Source organism: Ptiloglossa arizonensis, chromosome 4 (assembly GCF_051014685.1).
Source record: "Ptiloglossa arizonensis isolate GNS036 chromosome 4, iyPtiAriz1_principal, whole genome shotgun sequence".
NCBI lineage: Eukaryota > Metazoa > Arthropoda > Insecta > Hymenoptera > Colletidae > Ptiloglossa > Ptiloglossa arizonensis.
This window is the reverse complement of record NC_135051.1, coordinates 19533719-19556846: the sequence shown is the minus strand read 5'-3', so window position 1 is coordinate 19556846 and position 23128 is coordinate 19533719. Positions and strand designations below refer to the sequence as shown.

The following is a 23128-nucleotide window of genomic DNA, read 5'->3' as shown; positions in this document are numbered from 1 at the left end:
CGGTCCGATATTTTCCAGACGTATCTTCACCCCCGTTGTGCCCCTCGCGACACAATGCAACCAAATCGTAACGGCATTGTTGACAATAATATCGGCAATTTGACCTACGTCGGTCTTGTCGAGAACATTATCAGAGATTTAATCGACTTATCTCGTAGAATGTCCCCAATTTCCAAAATTTTAATTCAACTCTGGAATATATTTTAATTTTGATCGATTTGTATCGGAATTCGATATAATCTTGGAAATTGGAGAGTCGAATCATGATTGAAATTATTATCAGATAATATTGATAATATTGGTAGATATTTAATTACTGTATCGAACGAGCTACGTTTGCGATTAATTTTCTAATCGAAGGTTTGTGTTTGTTACTGGGAACTGTGTATTTGCTTTTGGAGTTGACAAAACCTGGAGAGATACTGCTTTGTTGAACAATTTTTAAATATATATACATTGATAGAAATTTTCCGGAAAATAATTTTCTGGAAATGTTGTAGAAATTTTCTGGAAATTTTTTGAAAATGTTAAGGAAATTTGAAAGAAATTTTCTGGAAATGTTAAGGAAATTTTCTGAAAATTTGAAAGAAATTTTCTGGAAATTTTCAGGAAATTTTCTGGAAATTTTCAGGAAATTTTCTGGAAATGTTGAAGAAATGTTAAGGAAATTTTCTGAAAATGTTAAGGAAATTTTCTGAAAATTTGAAAGAAATTTTCTGGAAATGTTAAAGGAAATTTTTTGAAAATTTGAAAGAAATTTTCTGGAAATGTTAAGGAAATTTTCTGAAAATTTGAAAGAAATTGTTTGAGAAATTTTCCGGGAATTTAAAAGAAATTTTCCGAAATAAGAGGAAATTGCACATTCTTCGTTCAATTTAGTTGCATGTTTCCCTCCTCAGTTTCAATAACTCCCGTTTACGCGTGTTTAGCAACATTCCCGGAGGAAGTAGTTTAGCGGGCGAGGCAGGACCGCCTTCTCTTCAGCGTGTGAGTAATTTATAGCGACCTCGTTGTATGCTTCGCTCATTGTGTCCAATAGCTCCAGAACTAATTTTCGGGCTAATTAATTTCGCTCGGCCACGAGTTGTCCGCCTTACGGTCGCTCGGTGCTAGGCTCGAAATAACAACAAATTATTCGCTTCTGGAGCTTTGCCCATCTTTATGAAAAAGACTCGTTCCTTTTTTAAAGCAATACTATCATTGCACCGAGTGAACGTGTACTGAGTGAACCGTACAATTATTTTTCTTAACGAAACGATCAAGATTTCATCATGAATGAAACGATTGAGAAAATCGTTCAAGATTATTTCAAATTCGTCACAATTTAACTCTAGAATATATTTTGTTTTCTATACCATTCTCAATGTCATTTGAAGTTCGTTAAATAACTAAAAAAAGAAAAAAAAAAAAAAACTGTATTTGTATAATAGACAAAAAATTTGACTCTGAGAATTAAAAAAGAAATACATGAAAAATTTAATTTTATCACCTGAAAAATTTCTGTCGTCATCTACCAGTTGTGTGGTTCACCAAGTATAATTTTCTTTTTCAAATTATCAGAAAGAAATGAGAGTATGGAATTAACAATAACAAGAAAGACGCAGTGGATATAATGGAGCGGTTACTGGAACTTTTACCGAACCTAATCCATTTGGTGTGCTGCGGAGAAAAAATGTTGAAAATTTATTACAAATCAGACTGTCGTGGTGGCTCGCGCGATCGTTGGTTCTTCATCAAAATTCGATCTCAAGATCGAGCCGCAGGGGTGCCATTAATTCGCGTCGACGTTGCTTGATCGCGAAAAATGGCTGCAAACTAAGCGAAAAGTCTGACCAACTGGAGAAATAGGAAAAGGAGGGGACTGGAAACGAGAGAGAAAAATTGCGAACACAGAACAGGAGGGAGAGACCACTCCAAGGCAATCTCAACAATCTCCTTCGAAACCAATTTCTCTCTCGTTTAGCTACGTCATAATCACGAGTCCTCGAACGGCGCTTTCGCCATATTTTCCAAAGATATCCGCGAACAAATTTACGAACAGAGTCTCCCGTAGTTAGCTAGTTTACGAAAATAATTTATTACTCGATCGTCGAACCGTAAGTTCGTCCACTGTGAACGTTATCGAACCTCAAACCCCATTTTGAAGCTACCTTTCATCTAGAATCTTTTTTTTTTATATCTTCCCTTTTTTATATCAATTTTAAATTGATCGCTTCTATCGTTTGTTACACCGAAGAGAACTGAAATCGATCCGAAAAAAGGTAAAGGAATATTATCAAAAAAAATACAACGATTTCCGGTTTAAAGTGACTATTCTTCTCTTTGAATCACTGCCTACAACGTAGTCCTCGATCCTGATCATTTTCGTCCTTCGTTGTTTCTTGATCTGCATTCCGCACGGATGAATTTTTAAGCCGTACACGTACATCGTTGGAATATCAGGTCGGACGATAATAGTTCGTTTTTCTGTTAATGAGTTATTTATAAGCAAAACTTTTCCTCGCGCGGTCGACTCCGTGCTCGTGACTTTCTCTTTATCTACCCTCCCTCGATTCTCCTCCTTTGTTTTCCTCGATCCTCTTTTTCCTCACCACCTGACCCCGCGTTCTGTCTTTCGTCGTTCGGTTATTTTTATCCAATTTTCCGTTGCGCGTGTCATTAACGAAGAAACGACACACGAGATCTTCGTTACTCGTGCAACTCGCGTCTCTCGTTCTCTCGTTCTGCGTCAGTTGCATCGACAACTGGTCATGGTACTTTTCCAGCTACCATTTCTATAGATCTACGGATCTATTTCGCGAAATTTTACAGTGTTAAGTCAATGCAACACTTTGCAATGTTTGATAAATATTGTCTCCCTGTGTACACGTTGACTGTATACGAGAAGAAACGAGAGGTAGTGGGGGTAAGTTTCTGACAACCTGACAGGGAATTTTGTACTTCGTTGAGTGGGAATGATGTGTTTATATAGTGTTTAATATTTAAATTATAATATACTTATCGATAAATAGTATCTCTTCGTTCGATCGTGTGCGAGAAAAAGTTTGTGACAACCTGACAGGGAATTTTGTATTTCACTGAATGGGAACGATGGACAGATAGTGTCTAATATTTAGATTATGATATACTTATTGATAAATAGTATCTCTCTGTTCGATCGTGTGCGAGAAAAATTTTGTGACAACCTGATAGGCAATTCTGTACTTCATTGAATGGATACTGTTGGCAAATAATATTTGTACGTATTTGAAGTAGTTACTATTCGATTTTTTCGACGTTACAAAAATAACTTTAAAATAAGCAATATTCGATCGAAGATTACCATACCTTATCGCACACGTATTTCGTACGACACACGAACGATACTGAATCACGAGCCAGAATCAGGGTCTACGCTCAGGGCTTCCTTCTGTCCTCGTATGCGCATGCACGAAGGGTCGCAACACCTATGGCGTATTTCCAATGCATAGATGCATCATGGATAAACATGGTGGAACATTTCCAACCCATAAATTACTATCAAAATAGCTATTTGAAATACTACTTCACTCGTGCATCGACCATTCCAAATAATTTCATTTACTGTTACATCGTAGAAACTTGGACATTCATGTATACATGTATGTATGTTTATCTGAAAAGCTATTCTCGCCAGGTCTAGCGATATCACAGTAACATCGACTCCTGCCAAAAGGGTATTCGAACCCTCAAACCCTACGAATGTTATTGAACGACACATGCAAGCTCTTTGTATCTTCACTGATTCGTTTCCACAGACGATATTCGATCACTGTACGCTGGATTCTTCCTACAACAACCACTGTATTTTTATCAATTCGTTTCGAATATCAACGTTACACGATTCGTTCTGTCATCGAATCACCGTGTGGTTAGCCATGACTTCTGTATTGTCGTATTATACGAAATAAAGTCCATCTTCCTCGTATTATCCACGATATGTGTTTCCAAAGGATACGTATCCATTACTTAACTTACTCGAACACCTGCTCGTCTTACCCTATACTCGATCTTGACACCTGTAATTGATCTAAGCTCCAATATTGGGAGCCAGGAAAATTTGTCCTTAAACGGTGGATAAAAAATTGAACAATCAATTTTAAAGGAGATATTAAAAATACTCGCAAAAGAACTCGAGATTCGATTGTGAATCATAGAGTGCATAATGCTTAGAATCTTATGATAGTATCTCGACTAAAAAATGTACTAGAAACAGGTAGGTAATCGTTAACGAACAAAAAACCTACTGACTTTAAATTATACATCAAAGAATTTTTATCTTCCCCACGTAACAAGAAACTACCAACATCATATTAAACATTCCTTGAAACCAAGTACAATTCGTTAAAAATATTCTTTTATTAACTACCAACTTCTATATCATCAATTCCACAAAACCGAGTAAAATTCACTAACAAATTTTTTCTGCCCCCAAAAGTGACAATATTTAAATACCTGGTCCTTTAACGATACATTATCCATTGTTAACGCTAAAAGAATTGTCCAACCTTCGTCCCGTAATTGGTTCACAAATTGAACTGGTAAATAAATAGCACCTCGATCGGCGGTTGATCCACTTAAGCTCCGGATTTAATTAGAGTGGAGGGAAGAAACGTTGGAAAATGATCATTTTCTCTCTCTCTGGATCTTATCCAGTATTTCAGCTGGACGTTTGTTCCGCAGCTGCGTCATTTCCGTCAGCGAAACTTGTCACGCTAAGGGCAGAGGATCCCGACTTATCTCCAGCCTCGAGGGTGCTACTCGTTAGCCTTACTGTTCCTCTGCGGGGCTCAGGGATCAAAAGGGTCGTCGTGTGGAGCGCGAACGACCATAAGGACGCCGTGTTCCCTGATTTTCTTCGCATTCGTGGCCGAGAAGAATGCCCCGAATTGGTCGGCTGGTGACGACCTTGCACGGTGCTACAAGAAAACGGAGAATAGCCGGAAACTGGACAGAAATTCAGTCGAGAGACCAAAGCAAAAGACTCTTACGTGAGAATTGACATAAGGTTAATCGGACAATAGAGGAGAATGGACCGAGAATTGGCACAGTTGGGAAAAATAAAAACAATTATCAGTTCTTAAAGGTGAACGTAGAACGTAGAACGAATTTCGTAACAAATTATTATTTATCTTAATAATACAGTTATCGTACAAAATTTAACCGCACTTTGAATTCTCAAGTGAAGAATCTTATGCTTCTTATCTTATTTCTAAAACTTAGAAATGAATGAATTAATCTTATTTCTAAAACTTAGAAATGAATGAATTAATCTTATTTCTAAAACTTAGAAATGAACGAATTAATCTTATTTCTAAAACTTAGAAATGAATGAATTAATCGTATTTCTAAAACTTAGAAATGAATGAATTAATCTTATTTCTAAAACTTAGAAATGAATGAATTAATCTTATTTCTAAAACTTAGAAATGAACGAATTAATCTTATTTCTAAAACTTAGAAATGAATGAATTAATCTTATTTCTAAAACTTGGAAATGAATGAAGAGTTTATCTACAAGTGGAGAAGAAGTGCACAAGAAAGAAGATGCACGTTGTTTATCGGAAATTTTCTATTTGCAATGTTTCCGGAATATTGAACCCGTGTTGACGTTGGTTAAGTTATTAAACGTCAAGTTCTATTATACTAGCGATACGAAGTCTAAGTTAGTCCGGATCAGCCGTGTCGAGACGCCTAAAGGCCATGCATGTTCTGAAATTATAATAGCCACTTTTCTGTTCGATCAGGCGTCTGTGGGGAACAGGTATTTCAGGTCAGCAGACGCGAATTAATACCGTCCCTGAATGAACATCGGGTTACCGATTTGCATAAGCCTCTAACCGCGAAACTTATGCATTATGCGTGCACTCGAGGTCGAGCGAGTCATAGTCCGAACCTGCTCGACCCTACGAAAGTATGCTACGCAAATCGCCCATTGAATTTGTACACGTTGGTCAATCTGGTATTTCCAACCTTGGAAAAGTATTACAATTTTCGCGACGATGTTGTGACGTATCCTCGAGAAAACTAGTCTAAGAAACAAAATGTTTCAATTGTTATAAATAACAGATGCCACGTAGACAATGGTCTGAAGAAGAATCTGTAATTTTAAATTACGAAAAACTTCTTAATTTTTGTGATTATATCTTTAATTTTTATATTTATTTTTCCATAATCTAAAAGAAATTCTCGATCGTCACCCATCAAATTTGAATGAAATAGCTTCTCCTTAAAATCAATCTATAATTTAGGATTACGAACAATTTTTTAATTCTCACGACAATAATATTTCAATTTTATTTTTCTCTTTTATACAAACTAATTTGTGATTTCGAACTATAGTACAATTTTTAATTTTTCACGACGATAATGATGCAATCGTGTTTTCCTTTCTACCACAAATTAATTTGTGATTTGGAACTAAGTGATTTTCGAATACCATTTTTCATTTTCACGACGATGATATTTCAATTTTCTTTTTCTTTCTTCCACAAATTAATTTGTAATTTTGAACTAACGATACCATTTTTAATTTCCACGACAATAATATTTCAATCTTCTTTCTCTTTCTCCCACAAATTAATTTGTAATTTCGAACTAACGATACCATTTTTAATTTCCACGACAATAATATTTCAATCTTCTTTCTCTTTCTCCCACAAACCAATTTATAATTTCGAACTAACGATACCATTTTTAATTTCCACGACAATAATATTTCAATCTTCTTTCTCTTTCTCCCACAAACTAATTTGCAATTTCGAATTAAGATACGATTTGTAATTTCGAACTAACGATACCATTTTTAATTTCCACGACAATAATAATATTTCAATCTTCTTTCTCTTTCTCCCACAAACCAATTCATAATTTCGAACTAACGATCCCATTTTTCATTTTAACGACGATAATGTAGCAATCGTGCGTTCCTTTCTACCACAAATTCGAACCGAGAAGCCATTTTCAATTTTCTACGATAGTGTGATATTTGTTTTCTCTCGTAGGGAATTTTTACACCGCTGTAAAGAGCAGGTCGAAGCTCCCTGGGCCAGAGATTAAGCTCCCAGTACCGCCAGATGTTTCGTGCTTTTCGCGGCGACTGGCACTTTCCGAAATTGCCACGAGATATCGCGCGCGGTCGTTTCTGTTTCTCTCGAGGGCGGATGTACGCTACGCGATCATCGTAGCGGTGAACACCGAGCAGTTCCCAGACTTTGCAGCCTAGTTTTCACGTACACCCCACTTCTCCGTGAAAGTGGCAAGACTTGAAACACCGTAGCAGCCGACGAACGAACACGCGTCTTGCTCGCGTAACCGCGTGTGTGTACAGCTCGTAAACAGAGATACTCTCGGTACCTTTTTTACCGTGGTTGGTCGAGGTAAAAATTTTGTAAAAATGGAAAATTGGATTTCAGACTCTGCGGAGATACCGTGGTAAAATGTGAACGGTGGAATATATTTTGTCAATATTTATTTAACTACGCAAATACCAACATTCTGAGACCCTTCCTTACGGAATTCGCAGTCGACTGATCCTTTTCCCAAACATATAGTCGTCCATTCTTCGAGGGTATACACGGATGCGAGTATTCCTATAAACTTGCACAAATCCTCTTCAAAACACGGGGATACGGACATCTTAAATGTCTTCAAGGAGATTTTATATCGATACTGTTTTAGATGGTATTATTTTATGTGATATTATTTTAAATATTGCAACGTGGAAGCAACCTTCGTAATTCTAAAGAAATATCACTGTGGTGATACTGTGTCGTGAATAAAATCCGTATACACAGGGAAAACAATATATTTTTGTACTCGAGTCGTATAAAATCTTCCACGACTTGTTACTATTTTTATTTTTCTATTTTTCTCCATTTTCCCTTGCAAGAGCAATCACTGTGGAAATTTCGAAGGAAACTCAACTCGTGTACATTTTTTCACAACTTATTTTTTAAATTTTTCTATCATCTTCCCTCCATTTCAAGAATCACCATGGTGGAAGGTCCTAAAGAAATTTAACTCGTGTAAATTTGTTCATAACTCGTTATTTTTTTAATTTTTCTATCATCTTCCCTCCATTCCAAGAATCATGATGATGGAAGATTCTAAAGAAACTCAACTCGTGTAAATTTGTTCACAATTGGTTATTTTTAAAATTTTTCCATCATTTTCCCTCCATTCCAAGAATCATCATGGTGGAAGGTCCTAAAGAAACTCAATTCGTGTAAATTCTTCCACGACTCGTACTTTTTATAAATTTTCTACTTTTTTCAATTCTCCTCCGTTCCAAGAATCATCATGGTGGAAGGTCTGAAAGAAACAACTCGTATAAAATTTTTCACGACTTGTTACTATTTCAATTTTTCTATTTCTCTCCATTTTCCCTCGGTTGGAATCGTGATCACTGCGGAAAATTCGAAAGAAACTCAACTCGTGGAAATTGGTTCACAACTCGTTATGAACCAATTCGTTTTTAACATTTTTCTATCATCTTCCCTCCATTCCAAAAATGGAATCACCATGATGGAAGGTCCTAAAGAAACTCAACTCGTGTAAATTTATTCACAACTCGTTATTTTAAAAATTTTTCCATCATCTTCCCTCCATTCCAAGAATAACCACGATGGAAGGTCCTAAAGAAACTCAACTCGTAAAAATTTATTCACAACTCGTTATTTTAAAAAATTTTCCATCATCTTCCCTCCATTCCAAGAATAACCATGATGGAAGGTCCTAAAGAAACTAAACTCGTGTAAATTCTTCCACGACTTGTTACTATTTTTCGATGGTAAATATTTAAAATAATTTTTCTATTTCTCTCCATTTTCCCTTGGTTGGAATCGTGATCACTGTAAAAAATTCGAAAGAAACTCAACTCGTGAAAATTGGTTCACAACTCATTATTTAACAAATTTTTCGATCATCTTCCCTCCATTCCAAAAATAACCATGGTGGAAGGTTCTAAAGAAACTCAACTCGTTATTTTAAAAATTTTTCCATCATCTTCCCTCCATTCCAAGAATCACCATGATGTAAGGTCCTAAAGAAACTCAACATCGTGTAAATTCTTCCACGACTCGTACTTTCTATAAATGCTCCAGCTCTTTCAATCCTCCTCCGTTCCAAGAATCATCATGGTGGAAGGTCCGAAAGTAACTGGAAACTACTCCCCTTCAGACAGAGACAGTATTATTAGCAGACTCGTCCCACCGTTCGACCGTTTCCGTCGCGTCCACGAATGCAGCGACAGTTCCGATTTTCACGACCCAGATACGAAGTCCCACGGGGTGAAAAGTCGCCGGGAGAATTTCGACCGCGGCCGGGGCCAATTGCGAGCCCTTTTCCAACCCCTTTTCCAACGCCCCCGCCCGCCACGCCTTTTAACGCCGCCAGGAATCTCGTCCGCGAGATGGGTTAAGCAAAACAATGCAGGATTTACTGTCAAAGTCGAAACGAGCATTGTCTGGCGACCTTTGAGAGGGTTCGTGCCTTTTGAAGTCCGCAAACGACGTACTTGTAACGACACCGTTTCACCCGCGGCGTAATTCGTCTAGTTCTCGCCCTCCGTGCACCCTAATCGAAACGATTTTATTGGATTCGATAGCACGATCCAATCGAACCGAACGTTTTGATCCTGGAACCAACGATTTGCATACAATTTCACGACTGCAGGATCAGTGATCGAGAGATTCAATTTTTTGGGTTAGCTAGAGTCGAAAATACTAATTCGAATCGTTTGGAAACGATTATCAATGTTTCTTGGAAATTGTGTTCCGTGTTGATTTTCCAGATTGGATGAATCTCGTTTGAGATTGTTGATATTTCTGGTGAGTTACGTAACGCCTGGACCTATCTAGTCCGAGTCGTTTGTAGATTATTAATATTTCTTGGAAATTATGTTCCACGTTGATTTTACAGAATGAACGGACCTCGCCGGGGATTGTTAATGTTTCTTGTATGTTACGCAATTGGTGTGACCTGTTTCATCTGGGTCGTTTCTAGCTGTTATTAATGTTTCTTAACAATTACGCTTTAATGTTGATTTTTTACAAAGATGATTCACGTGTACGTATATACGAGATGTTTCTTTTAATACGACGTGTGATTTTTTTAGCCATCTGATAAAAAGGAAATTTGAAGAAAGATCGATGCTATCTGGAACAAGGCAAATATAAAATATAAAAATCTATTTATGATAGAAATATTCTATTATATATATTAACGTGCTATATATAGTATCTACCATTATATAAATATCAATACACACATATTTACTAAACTACCAATAGTAAAAACACTATAGTATAAATATTATTATACACATGTATACTAATCTACCAATAGTACAAATACTATAGTATAAATATTAATATACACGTATATATTATATTACCAATAGTATAAATATTATACTATAGAATAAATATTAATATACACTTCTATATTATATTACCAATAGTACAAATATTATACTATAGAATAAATATTAATATACACATTTTTACTACACTACCAATAGTAAAAATACTATAGTATAAATATCAATATACACGTCTATACTATATTACCAATAGTACAAATATTATACTATACCACAAATATTAATATACACATCTCCACTAAACTACCAATACTACAAACACTATACTATGAATATTAATATACACATATATACTAAACTACCAATAGTAAAACTACTATATTATAAATATTAATATACACATCTACACTATATTACCAATAGTATAAATATTATACTATAGAATAAATATTAATATAATATTAATTTTAATATTGTATAATATAATATTAATATCTTTACTACACTACCAAAAGTACAAACACTATAGTATAAATATTAATATACACATCTTTACTAAATTACCAACAGTAAAAAAACTGGTGTTGTTTACCCAAAACCGTTGTTTACCTATTTACCGATACTTCGTTCCATCGTCGAAAGCAGAGTGTCCGGTAAGGATGGTCCCGTCCCTCCCTGTATAATTCTCGCTTAACTTCGTTAACGACTGCAATTTCTCTCCGGTAGCTTTCCTTGTCGATCGAGCCGCAGTTCATTGTCTCCGGTTCACGAAGCGGCGACTAATCGCGGCGCCGAGAAATCGGTGTTCCCCGCGGCGTGGAATGCAGCTCGCGTTTGCGAGGGTTCCGCGGCACGAGCGAGGAGGTCCAATCAAACGTGCCTCGGAGGCCGCGTGACTCGCGTTTCATTTAACCGACGCTGCCCGGAAGTACGTCGACGGTAAAGACGAAGACGAATGCAGCCAACCGAGAGAACTCGATAAACGAAAATCGATAATCAATTCCACTTAAGACGAGGCAACGAGCGGAGTCTTCTTTTTTTTTCTTTCTTTTTTTTTCGTGGACGTTCGTTTTCTTGATACGCCGTGGATAATTGGAGGTTAGGTTCGATAGTAGACTTCGTCCTCGTCTTCGCGTCGTCACGGTCGCTGTCTCGGTGTCGTGATGGAGGAGACACTCGTTGAAAAATGATGATTATTATTTGGGGTGACCGGTAGAGGGGGTGATAAATTATTTATCGAAATTCGAATGTGATTTTTGGGGGAAATTCGGTGCAACTTGAAAATTTCCGGCCACTTGAACGAAACGTTATTCGTTGAGCTAGTATATCTCCGTTGGAAAGGATCTCGCATTAATGTCGTTTTCAAGATCGAATTCTCTACGTTTAGGTTCTTAAATTGAATTTCCTTGAAAATCTTCTTGGATTCGAAAGCGATTGAAATTGTAGTTTTTTTGAGAAAGAAGAAGATTGGGAAACTTCGAATCGGTTGCAATTTTTTTAAGAAATGTTCACGTATGTAAAAGTATCGTAATTTGAAGATCGAAGCCTCCCCTTTACAACAATACCCTTAAAAGTTGGTATTTTGAACGCAACGTGTAAACGACGCATAAATGTTAATTAAACTTGTAAAATAGAAATTGGAATCAAACTTTCTAACTTTCTTACAGTTTGAGTGACATTTTGGAATGAAAAAATGTTAGTTAACATTTACGCGTTAATATTGCACATTTCACAATTGTCCAGATAGTTAACCAAACTGTATTCTAATGCAGCATTTCGTTCATACTAGAATACTAGTAGCACTATGAAAAAAAGATCATATACCAACTTTTATAGGGTCGTTGTAAACAGGAGGCTTCGATCTTCAAATTTATAATAATCTTAGAGACGTAAAAAATTTGTCAAACAATTTGGATCGGTTTGAAGTTTATCAACTTTTTTGAGAAAACCTTCCTCACTTTTTCAATCGATTCCTAGTGTAAGAGAATTTTCAGAGAAATTCAACCTAGGTATACGAAAGTAGAGAATTCGAATTTTAAAACTACCCCAAAAACATTACTATACGATCATTTTTCACAAAGTTACAACAGTTCAAAGATCGAAAGTATTTCAACCAAGTGTTTGGAAACTTTTAAGCGTATATACAATTTTGTAAAAAAAAAATAATAATAATCTAGGCTCCTTACTCGTCGAGATTAGTTGGTTTATTTGTTGTCCGTTGTTGGGTGTATCGATTGTTGTTTAGATACCTTACGCTCGAATAGATCAACCCGTGGATCTAGATGTGTACGCGAATCGTGAGAATCTCCTGCGTCTATCCAGCTGGACACACCAGACTGTATGCACTTCCGTTCTGTATACACTTCGCATGGAAAATTTATCGGTGTCCGTCAAAATTGACGCGCGGTAAATATGTGATATCGCGTGTCCAGTAAATCAGGAATTACACAAATTTGTTGACCGTTCCGAGTGCACTTCGAATGAAACAAAGAGGTCGACCAACCAGGGACGTTTCGTTAAATATTTAGGCGTTACCTCTTTACTAGATTCGTACGACTGCATTATGCACCCGTTTAAATATATACAGGATGGTCTAGCCACTCTGTGTGTACACTCTGCTCGTGAGTTGAAAATAAATAATTACGATACCGATCGTGGTACCAGAATTCGTAACTTTTCCAAAAATATAGGTGACGTTACTATAATTGTTTTGTTACTTTAAACGAGATATTTTTATCGTGTAAATAAATTTAAATTTCATCAGAGACACTTTCAAAGTTTCTACGATTTAGAAGTAACGTATTTAGTAAAACGCATCGATTATTAAGATCCGGTGAATTTTCTGAATATTTGAAAATTTTTTATCCCCTTGTATTTTATTTCTCGCGGTAAACGAACGTTGTTCAGTTGTTAGGTACAGCACTGCAAACTTTGCGGGACAAGGATGTTAAACGAACGTAAAATAAAACGCAAAATGTGCAACGCGGGAAAAGTTTCCCGCCTTCAAAGACCGATGTTGACTGCAACTTGAACAACTTCTCTTCCGTGAAGTTTTTTGTCCGCGAAACCTAAAGTTCACCATACCGCGAACTTTTCTATCTTCGGAAACTAATATCAACAAATTTACCCACCTTTGAGATTTCCTGTCTGCGGAATCCGCCATTGACTGCGGCCGTGCCAAACTTCCCCGCATTTCTGTGTCACATGGAAACGGAACTTGACATTCGAACGAATAATTCGATGTTCGAATGTTTTATAGGTATTCGTGTGGCACGAATAATCTTCGAATAGTGTCAGATCATCGTTATTCAAATATCATTCGAATATTATTATTGGAATATTGTTTGAATATTATTTGAATTCTAATAGAATATTCTTAGTCGAATATTATTATTGAAATATTGTTTGAATATTATTTGAACTTTAATAGAATATTCTTAGTCGAATATTATTATTGGAATATTGTTCGAATATTATAATTGGATTATTATTATTAGAATATTATTATTTCAATATGCTTGAAATATTATGTATTGAAAATTATTATTAGAATATTATTATTGGAATATTGTTTGAATATTATTTCAATTTTAATAGAATATTCTTAGTCAAATATTATAATTGGATTATTATTATTAGAATATTATTATTTCAATATGCTTGAAATATTATGTATTGAAAATTATTATTAGAATATCATTATTGGAATATTGTTTAAATATTATTTGAATTTTAATAGAATTTACTATACTTAGTCTAATATTATAATTGAAATATTATTATTAGAATATTATTACATCAAATTTATTATTATTTCACTCGAATACTATTAATTCACTGCAAAAAAATCACACTAAGAAAATATACATATATTTGCCCTATTAAAAGTTTCCGTACCCTAAATCGCGTTACTCTATTCAAATACAGTATCTTGTCATCGGTCAATTATCAGATCGCGCGCACGATCGACAATCTGGATCCCCCAGTGGTACAAAAATCGAAGAATAATTGACTCGTTTCGAACGAGCCCCATTTGCAATATCGAAAGCGAAATACAGTGAAATTTTTCGAAAATCTTTCGACGAACGACACCGTCGACTAGCCCGGAGGGCTTCGACCTTCCAGTGAACCTTTCTGACCGCAGGGAAGGCCTCAACGTCGACGAAACGACAATGGAAGCGCGCCTTGAGTTCGATTCTCGTTAACAGGCCGGCAGGCAGGGCTGTTCGAGCGTTTAACTCGAATAGAAACGCGAACGGCGGGGGCCGACGGGAAATAAAAAAATTAATCGTCGATAGACGAGCGACGTCGATCGAGCGGCAAGCAATTATCGATGATCGATCGGTCATGGAAAATCGAGGAGACGGCCGGCGGTAAGGTGCGAGCACGATATAAATTGCTCCCCCCTCCTATCGATTAATCCTTCTAATTCTATCGACTGAGGATTGCTCGGCCGCTCGGACCTCGACTCCTTCCCCTCTTAATTCCGTTTCTTTCTGTTTCCGTTAAGTGGGCTCCTTTCTTCGACCAGCGATCGATTTAATCGTCGAGATCGACGACAGGGATTGTTATTGTCGCGGCAGCAATCGTTGATGTTGTAATTATCGAATGTCCGTGAAGTGTTTCCGTCGATGTCCTTGTCGCTTTGATTGGCGCCACGATCGCTTGTGTACTGTGAGTATGTGTATTGTAGGGAGAAAGAAAGATCGATTCCAGGTTGAGAAAAAATGCGATACCGCGAGCAAGGTGATCGCGAACGGTGACAATTTATGCTTATTTGCAGGCCTTGTGAAAGCTGGTTACTTGTTCCAGATACGATTTGAATTTTCTTTCAAGATTGATCTTTTTTCTCCAATGAATACCAGAGATATTGGGCGATCGCGATGGTATCTTAGAAGAGGGGAGAAAGTTGAGAGAAGGGTGACTACGTGTCTGATCGGGTACGGTTTGAATTTCCTTCCAAGATTGATCTTTTTTCTCCAATGAATACAAAAGATATATGGTATCTTAGAAGAGGGAAACAAATGTTAAGGGAAGAAGTTGAGAGAGGGCTGACTACTTGTCTGATCAAGTACGGTTTGAATTTCCTTCCAAGATTGATCTTTTTTCTCCAAAGAATACAAGAGATATTGGGCAATAACTATAGTGTCTTAAAAGAAGAAAAAAGTTGAGAGAAGGCTGACTACGTGTCTAATCCAATGCGATCTGAATTTTCTCAAGATTGATCTTTTTTCTCCAATGAATACAAGAGATATATGGTATCTTAGAAGAGGGAAAATAATATTAAGGGGAAAAGTTGTGCGAAGGCTGACTACTTGTCTGATCCAATACGATCTTAATTTTCTTTCAAGATTGATCTTTTTTCTCCAATGAATACAAGAGATATTAGGTAATCACTATGGTATCTTAAAAGAAGAAAAAAGTTGAGAGAAGGCTGACTACTTGTCTGATCCAATACGATCTTAATTTTCTTTCAAGACTGATCTTTTTTCTCCAATGAATACAAGAGATATTGGGTAATCACTATGGTATCTTAAAAGAGGAAAAAAGTTGAGAGAGGGCTGACTACATGTCTGATCCAATACGATTTGTATTTTCTTTCAAGATTGATCTTTTTTGTCCAATGAATACAAGAAATATATATATCTTAGAAGAGGAAAAAAAATATTAAGGAGAAAAGTTGTGCGAAGGCAGACTACATGTCTGATCGCGTACGGTTTGAATTTCCTTCCAGAATTGATCTTTTTTCTCCAATGAATACAAGAGATATCGGGAAATTGCGATGATATCTTAGAAGATAAAGAAAAATTGTAGAGGGTAAACTCGAGTAGCGGAGCAAGGTCTATCACCGTGTGACCTGACTTTTTCCAGAAGTGCAACAATGCACTTGCACTTTTTCTCAGATAAATGGACCGCTCGCTGCGCTCTAGAAATTTTATTCGATTCAGGCCACGTAATTTTATCAAATACTCTCCAGTGTATTTCCACTACAAGATACGCGCTTTGCAAACAATAAATAAGAATCTAATCAAATTACACCCCTTTGTAAATAAATATTTACAAACTCCTACGTTTGCCTCCACCAACCTAGATCACTTCTACCCTCAATAAAGACAAACTTTGCAATTTAATTGCACTCGAACCACCCATTCTAATGAAATTTTTAACCAATATATAAATAAAGTACCCTCTCTAGATTACACGAAGAAAAAAAAATTAAAAATATCTCATCCTGATCGAAAAATAGACAGCTCTGAAGTGCCTCCCTAATAAACGACACTGTATAAAATAACCAACGTTCCTGTGACGCAACGGTCGATGCATCAGTAAAGTTACAATCTGACCCTCGAATTAAGTTCCAACCCTCGTTTTAAGGAAGAAGAAAAATCTCTCCATCGTGGAACACCAGCGAATCTCGCGAATGTTCCAGCCACGTAACGAATACCGTGGTTTCGAAGGGTTACGTACCCGGCGCAGTTCTCGATGTTCGTTTCCATGCTTCGCGATTGAGTTAATTAGTTGATTGGCGTCTAGATCCCCCAATTCGAGGACATTTAATTGCATGCCGCGGGCAGCTCGCGCAGTCGGTTCCAAGAGAAATCGTGGATCGCGGTCCGGGGGGTCTCCAGACGCTTGCGGAATTGTCCCTCTCTAAATCGTTGCACAGTGTTCACAATGAGCTGGTCAGCCGAATATTCGACGTGCGGTTTCTGTGCACGATCGATGCCACCGATCGATCATCATTAGAACGTTGGTTCGGTGCACACAGGGAGCACTGTGCACACAGTGTTCCAGCCCGAGAATGCAGTCGTGCGTTAAGCGCTGCAGCTCCTCTGATTGGCGCCGGTGTCTGTCGGTCGACGACGAGACGGAGACACGGTACGCGATTACGTTAAAAAAGAAAAAGGACGGATTAAAAAATACGTTAATAGAGAATATAATTAAAATACACTTATTTATATTTTCAAACGTTTCGATCTGTTACCTGACGAGATCCTCGAGGAGGGATTTGGTTGAATGCACAGTGGTAGATTCAGTGATCATTCTGGACATTCTGAAAAGTTGAAAATTGAAAGATTAATAGGAATATTCGTTGTATTTATTAATTTGTAATGTAGCGATCGTATAATAGTCGCGTTGAAGTTATCTTTATTTTGTACGGTAAATAGGAATTTAATTGAAATAAGTACGAAATTAATTCTTCCAGGGTTCCTTTTGTGTTATAGAGTAACGTTGAGTCTCTTCTAATTGTTATCGAATGAATCTCGGACGAAATGAGATAGGGGGAATGTAAATGGATGTGTCGAAGTGTATGGTTGTTAATCTTGGTAAACGAAGAATGTGTAGAAGGTAGGATAGAAACGAAGTAGAACGAAGTAGAATACAAAAATAGAATGATTACACCGTTCTCGAATTTTTCCAAGCCTCGCGTACACAGCTGTATTAGCCAGCCTTCCATGCTGGACGCGAAGAGGAAAAATTGGAGCGGAGAAAATTGAAGGAAGAGGGATGGCGCGAAGCAGGAAGAACGATAAAAGAGCAGTGGAAACATACTACAATCAGACTTCGGGAGAGGAAGAGTCTGGAGCAACTCACGCGAAGTAAATTGAAGATAATAAAAGTTTGCGCGAAGCGGTGATCTCGAATCGAATAAAATTTTGTGAAATAAAAGAGGAGCCGAAAACCAGGACTGGGGACCAATTTTGTTTTATTTTTTTTTTAATATCCACAGCGAGCAGGAAAATGTTCCATTAATCTTCTTTTTTAATTTGGAACGTCTTTTACAGTTTTTCGAATTTTCGCGGCGATTCCATCAATTTTTTTTTTTAATTTGGGGCGTCTTTTACAGCTTCTCGAATTCTTCGAAAATTTCCACAGCAAAAGGGAGAAGGTTCTCGCAGCATCCTATCAATTTCTTTTTTTTTTTTTCTTTAATTTACAGCGTCTTTCGTAGTTTTTTTTTCATCATTCGCCCCTCAATTTTTTCTTTTTTTACAACTTCTCGAATTCTTCCTCCAATGTTTCGTTTTAAATTTTCCTGAGCGTCCGTCGCATATTTTCGAAATCTTTGACAAATTTCCAAACGTTTCCACAACGATCAAGGAAACGTTCTACAAACGATCATCCCGTTTGAGATCCCCGGGCTCGATTCGTCAAATAGACGCGAACTAGTTAACGCCAGACATCATTATGCGAGCAAGTAGGGTTCCTTATGTAAAATCACGCGTTGTCCACGTGAGATGGTGATTACTTCCGTCCGGGAGGGCTCGAAACGGCGCTCCATCTGAATTACATACCTAGATTCCCTGGAATAACTCTAATCCCTGCCAGCATCCCGCGTCCTCTCGTTTCTCGCGCTCCTTACCGGCCACCGTTCCGATGTTACACGATTGCAATTAAGTTTTCGCCCAAACGATCAGCCAGAACTCGTGTAATTGAAATGTCGAATTTCGCGTCCCGTCGCGACGGGATCGTTTCGCTCGGTTCTTGAGACGAGCGGGAATTTTCGAGCCGAACCGGCTCGAAAAATTGTCCCCATTGTCTCGACACGTTTCTCTCGTTCGTGCACGATGTGAGAAAAATATCAGACGTCGGGATCGAATTACTGGAATTTAGGAATCGGGTTCCAATTCGGAGCACTTCGTGCGATCGTGAATTGCTTCGCGTTACAGGGGTACCGAAATGGCTGCAATTTTGGAGTAAAGGGCACACGAATTTACACGTGCTTTATTTTTCATCGTTTTTGTGTCAAATGTTACGATACAAATTATGTATCTTTGAAATGTATACATTACAGGGGAAATATTACAGAGGTACCGAAATGGCTGTAATTTGGGGGTAAAGGTCAATCAGGGCACACGAGTTTACACGTGCTTTATTTTTCATCGTTTTTGTGTCAAATGTTACGATACGAACTATACATTTTTGAAAACACAAAAGGGGGAAATAAAGGTTGGACGTAAGTGTAGCAACGAACGTGCTTCTTTGTAGCATTGAATTTTGACTTACTATTACAACAATATACTCTCTCGAAAGAAAAATTTTGTTCGCTCATGGTACAAAGGTACCCTATCAACACGAAATATTTCATTCTCTATTTTGGCCCTTTCGAGATTCTCTAAAAAAATTTGAATCCTTGCACCATTGTTCACAAGTACCTGTTCAAATTACGTACACCTTTCCACAAGTTAACAAAGTTCTATAAAACTACCACAAAAACATCACACTGGCCAAAACCCTGGTTAGTAAATACACAATGAAAGAAAAACAATTGCCCACAAAAATTACGAAAGATTCCAACAAATCGTCTACTGAATTCATTACGATAAAAAGATAAGGTACCCTCGTCATCGAACGAAACGAACCGAAATAAATAAATACTATTGTGCGACAATATCTCCGGAATCACAACGAATGAAAAATATTAAAATTGGCAAAATTATCGCGCCCCACCCCCGCCCCCACCCCGCCAATCTACAACGTAAAAGTTCGCCCCTTCGATTTCTCCCTCGTTCGATCTTCCATCTATTATCGATTCATTCTTCGCCTACGATTAAACGGGACTTCGGGTTATTTTCCACCGACCGGAATCTGATTTATAAAGGCATTCGCGTCACGTTCTCCTGCGCGATATTCGCGTTCCGGTGCCATCCACCTCTTCGACCCCCTTGGGTTTCGAAGGGTTACCCCTACCCTGTCCTCGTCCCCCACCGAGCGCCGAAACGGGCCGAAAAAAACGGGCGCGGTTCACTTCGGAGCACCTTGTATCCGGGGAATATACCGGGTGCACCGCATGATAATAAAGTGTACGTGTATGCGCGCGGATTGGAGACGCAGACTCCGCTCTATCGATCCGGCCTGGAAAGAGACGACGGGGCCTCGGGATCGCGACGAATCGAGAGAGAGAAAACGAGGGAGAGAGAAAGAGAGAGAAATAGAGAGAGGGAGAGAGAGAGAAAGCGAGAGAGAAAACGAGAAAGAGAGAAAGAGAGAGAAATAGAAAGAGGAAGAGAGAGAGAAAGCGAGAAAGAGGGACAGAGAGAGAGAGAGAGAGAGAGAGAGAGAGAGAGAGAGAGGCGAGCCTGTACCCGAGAAAGAGACGAAAGTACAAGCAGCGATGAGAAGAGAGAAAACGCGCGGTAAATCGAAGAGAAACGACTTCTAACCGGGGCGAGGAGAGAAAGGGAACACGGGAGCGAGATAAAAAGATCGCGCATCTCGTAAGTGGGCCGAAGATAAGAAGAAACCGAACGAGAGAAACGCGTTGGTATCTTCGTCGAAGGGACGTGGGCGGAGGGGAGGGGGATCTGTTTCTTCTCTCCGCGAGACGGAGACCAGGGACGGGAGCGTAGTGGGGTATGGGTGGGTGGGGTGGGGGGTCAGGGGGTGGAGCGATAGAGAAAAGATGAGTAGGGGGATACGACCGGTTTTCCTCGGGGTGAGCGAACGGGAGAGAGATGGAAAATTTGGGAAACGAGTCGGTCAAAGGAGAGAAGTATCCCGGGTGAGGGGGGGGGGGGGCGACGGAGAAAGATGGCGGAATCGTGGGCCAGGGGTATGCGCGAGAGGAGGACGGAATAGTTTGCCGTGAAGGAACAGGAAACGGTAGGGGGCAGGGGACATGGAATTCTATGCGAAACCGGGGTGGGGGAGGGGGTATAAAAGCAAAGACAGGCAGTTTGGTACGGTACGAGGAAAGTAAAGGAGAAATGGAACATGCAAAATGTGTAAAGGAAACGGGGGCGGGACAAAGATGTGGATCGGTGCTTGGGTGGGGGTGGGGTGGGAGTGGGGGGCTGACACGCGTGTCTTCGCGGTTCGGTTTTCCAGGAAAGTTTCACGGCACCGCGACTCAATCGAATCGGATCGTCTCTAATTGCGGAACGTTTTATTAAAATCTGATCCCTTTAAACGACCGGTCTGATATCAACGCGATAGCGAGTTCGCTGGGATAAGGAGGATCTCGCGTGACGAATGAGGAACGCAGATAAGATTCAATTCCGGCTTCGGGGGATCGCTCGCACCTTTTACCCACCGAGCCGTTTGGGTGTCGTTACCGGAGCACTTTTGAGGTTAGGGAGCACCGCGAGGGTAACGCAGTTCTCGATAACCTGTTCCGCTTTTCGAAGGGTTGTCAACTTTAAGGGAAACGTTACCTCCAACGACCGAACTGAAGGATAATACTGGGGAATTTTTTACTGCTTTACGGGATGTGCAATTTTTCAGTTTTGTATATATATTGAAGATAGATATTTTAAATAATGGTTGTTGGGAGTTTTGTACAAATTTGTTAATTTTTGTAGAAAATATGAACGTTCTAATTCGATGCTGTTGGCTATACAGGATGTGCAATTTTTAATTTTTTATATATATACAAATTGAAGATAGATATTTTAAATAATGGTTCTTGGGAGTTCAGTACAAACTTGTTAATTTTTGTAGAAAATACGAGCGTCCTTGTTCGATGCTGTTGACTTTGACTCGTTTCATGGTGGACCAGGTTTCTTTCCACTTCTAGTACAAATATAAATATAACAATTGTTAAATAAAAATACCGTGTAAATGCCTCTCTTGTCGTAATTTACTCGTTATAATAAACGTGGTAATTTCAAATCGTGGAATATAATTAAGAATTCTCGTTGACGAACCGTAAAAATAATTTACGAAAGTGTGATTCTATTTTAGGGGATGTTAAATTCCATGTCGTTTGCTTCATTTTTTGACCTTCGAACTCGACAATAACGATTACGAAACAATTTTTTGTTCTCGCGATGAAAAAATTACATATTCATTCGGTAATTTGTATACGAAGTCAAGTGCGCGAACAGAGTTGAAGGAAATGTACAACGAAGGGTGTACGACGACCCGTCCCGTATCTCGTTACACCGTGTCGTTTGTATTTCGTCGCTGTGTCGCATAGAGCCATAAAATTTTACCCTTATAGCTGTTCTCTCGAATAACGTGTACGTGAACTGGGTTCTCGGGGATAACAACGTGCTCAGGTGGATGCGCTTTTCGCCAGACAATGGATCTTTGTCGCGCTACAGTCGGAACAAAATTCACTGACCACTCCAAAACGTTTCTTCCGCTACGAATTACCACTGACAAATTCGATTTCGTCATTCGTTCCAAACGGACACATTCTTCGCTCGAGGTAAAGAGCATGTGCATGCTGGTACGCGCGAAGAGTCCAGGGACAAAGTAGTGGGGATACCCACGTTGTGACGAGGATAGTTAAACGCTGTAGTGGGGGTAACCGAACACCATGGTGGGGACAAAGGCCTTGAACGGCCAGCTAATGTCTCATAGATCTACACACTTCGTATGGAATACGTATCTTTGTACTTTTATTATTTCAACTTTACTAATCTAGCACCATGTCAAATACTACATGTGTAATTTTATTTAAGTTATTAATTATATTATAGAATATATAACTATAACTATATTTAGTTCTATAACTATAATTAGTTATAGAATTATATTAATTCTGATTAGGGATGGTTACATATACTCCTCGTTATTCCAAAACTTGTTATAATTTTGGATAAAGTATTACACCGGAAGAACTTGGCGCAATTAATCGAATACCTTACATGTGTGTATTAAACATGTTTGTATTGAATCTCTAATTATGTTTAGTCGTTGAACATAATCTTTATCTTCGAGGAGATTTTCAAAAACTTTTGTATTATGAAAATTGACGTAAATGTTCTTCGTTGACAAAATTTCCGAAAGTTTGGATGGCTGGTTTACGGAGAAAGTTCGAAATTGCGGGTAAGGGAT

At 38.2% G+C, this 23128-nt stretch overlaps 1 protein-coding gene and 1 long non-coding RNA gene across 6 annotated transcripts in view; both read left to right on the top strand.

The window, feature by feature from the left end:
• The window catches only part of Kcc (solute carrier family 12 member kcc), a 188020-nt gene that overhangs the window by 87359 nt on the left and 77533 nt on the right, over nucleotides 1-23128 (top strand). The window lies entirely within an intron of this gene.
• LOC143146047 (uncharacterized) lies at nucleotides 17610-18128 on the top strand. Its single transcript, XR_012991831.1, has 2 exons — nucleotides 17610-17692; nucleotides 17767-18128. It is a non-coding gene; the product is annotated as an uncharacterized LOC143146047 (long non-coding RNA).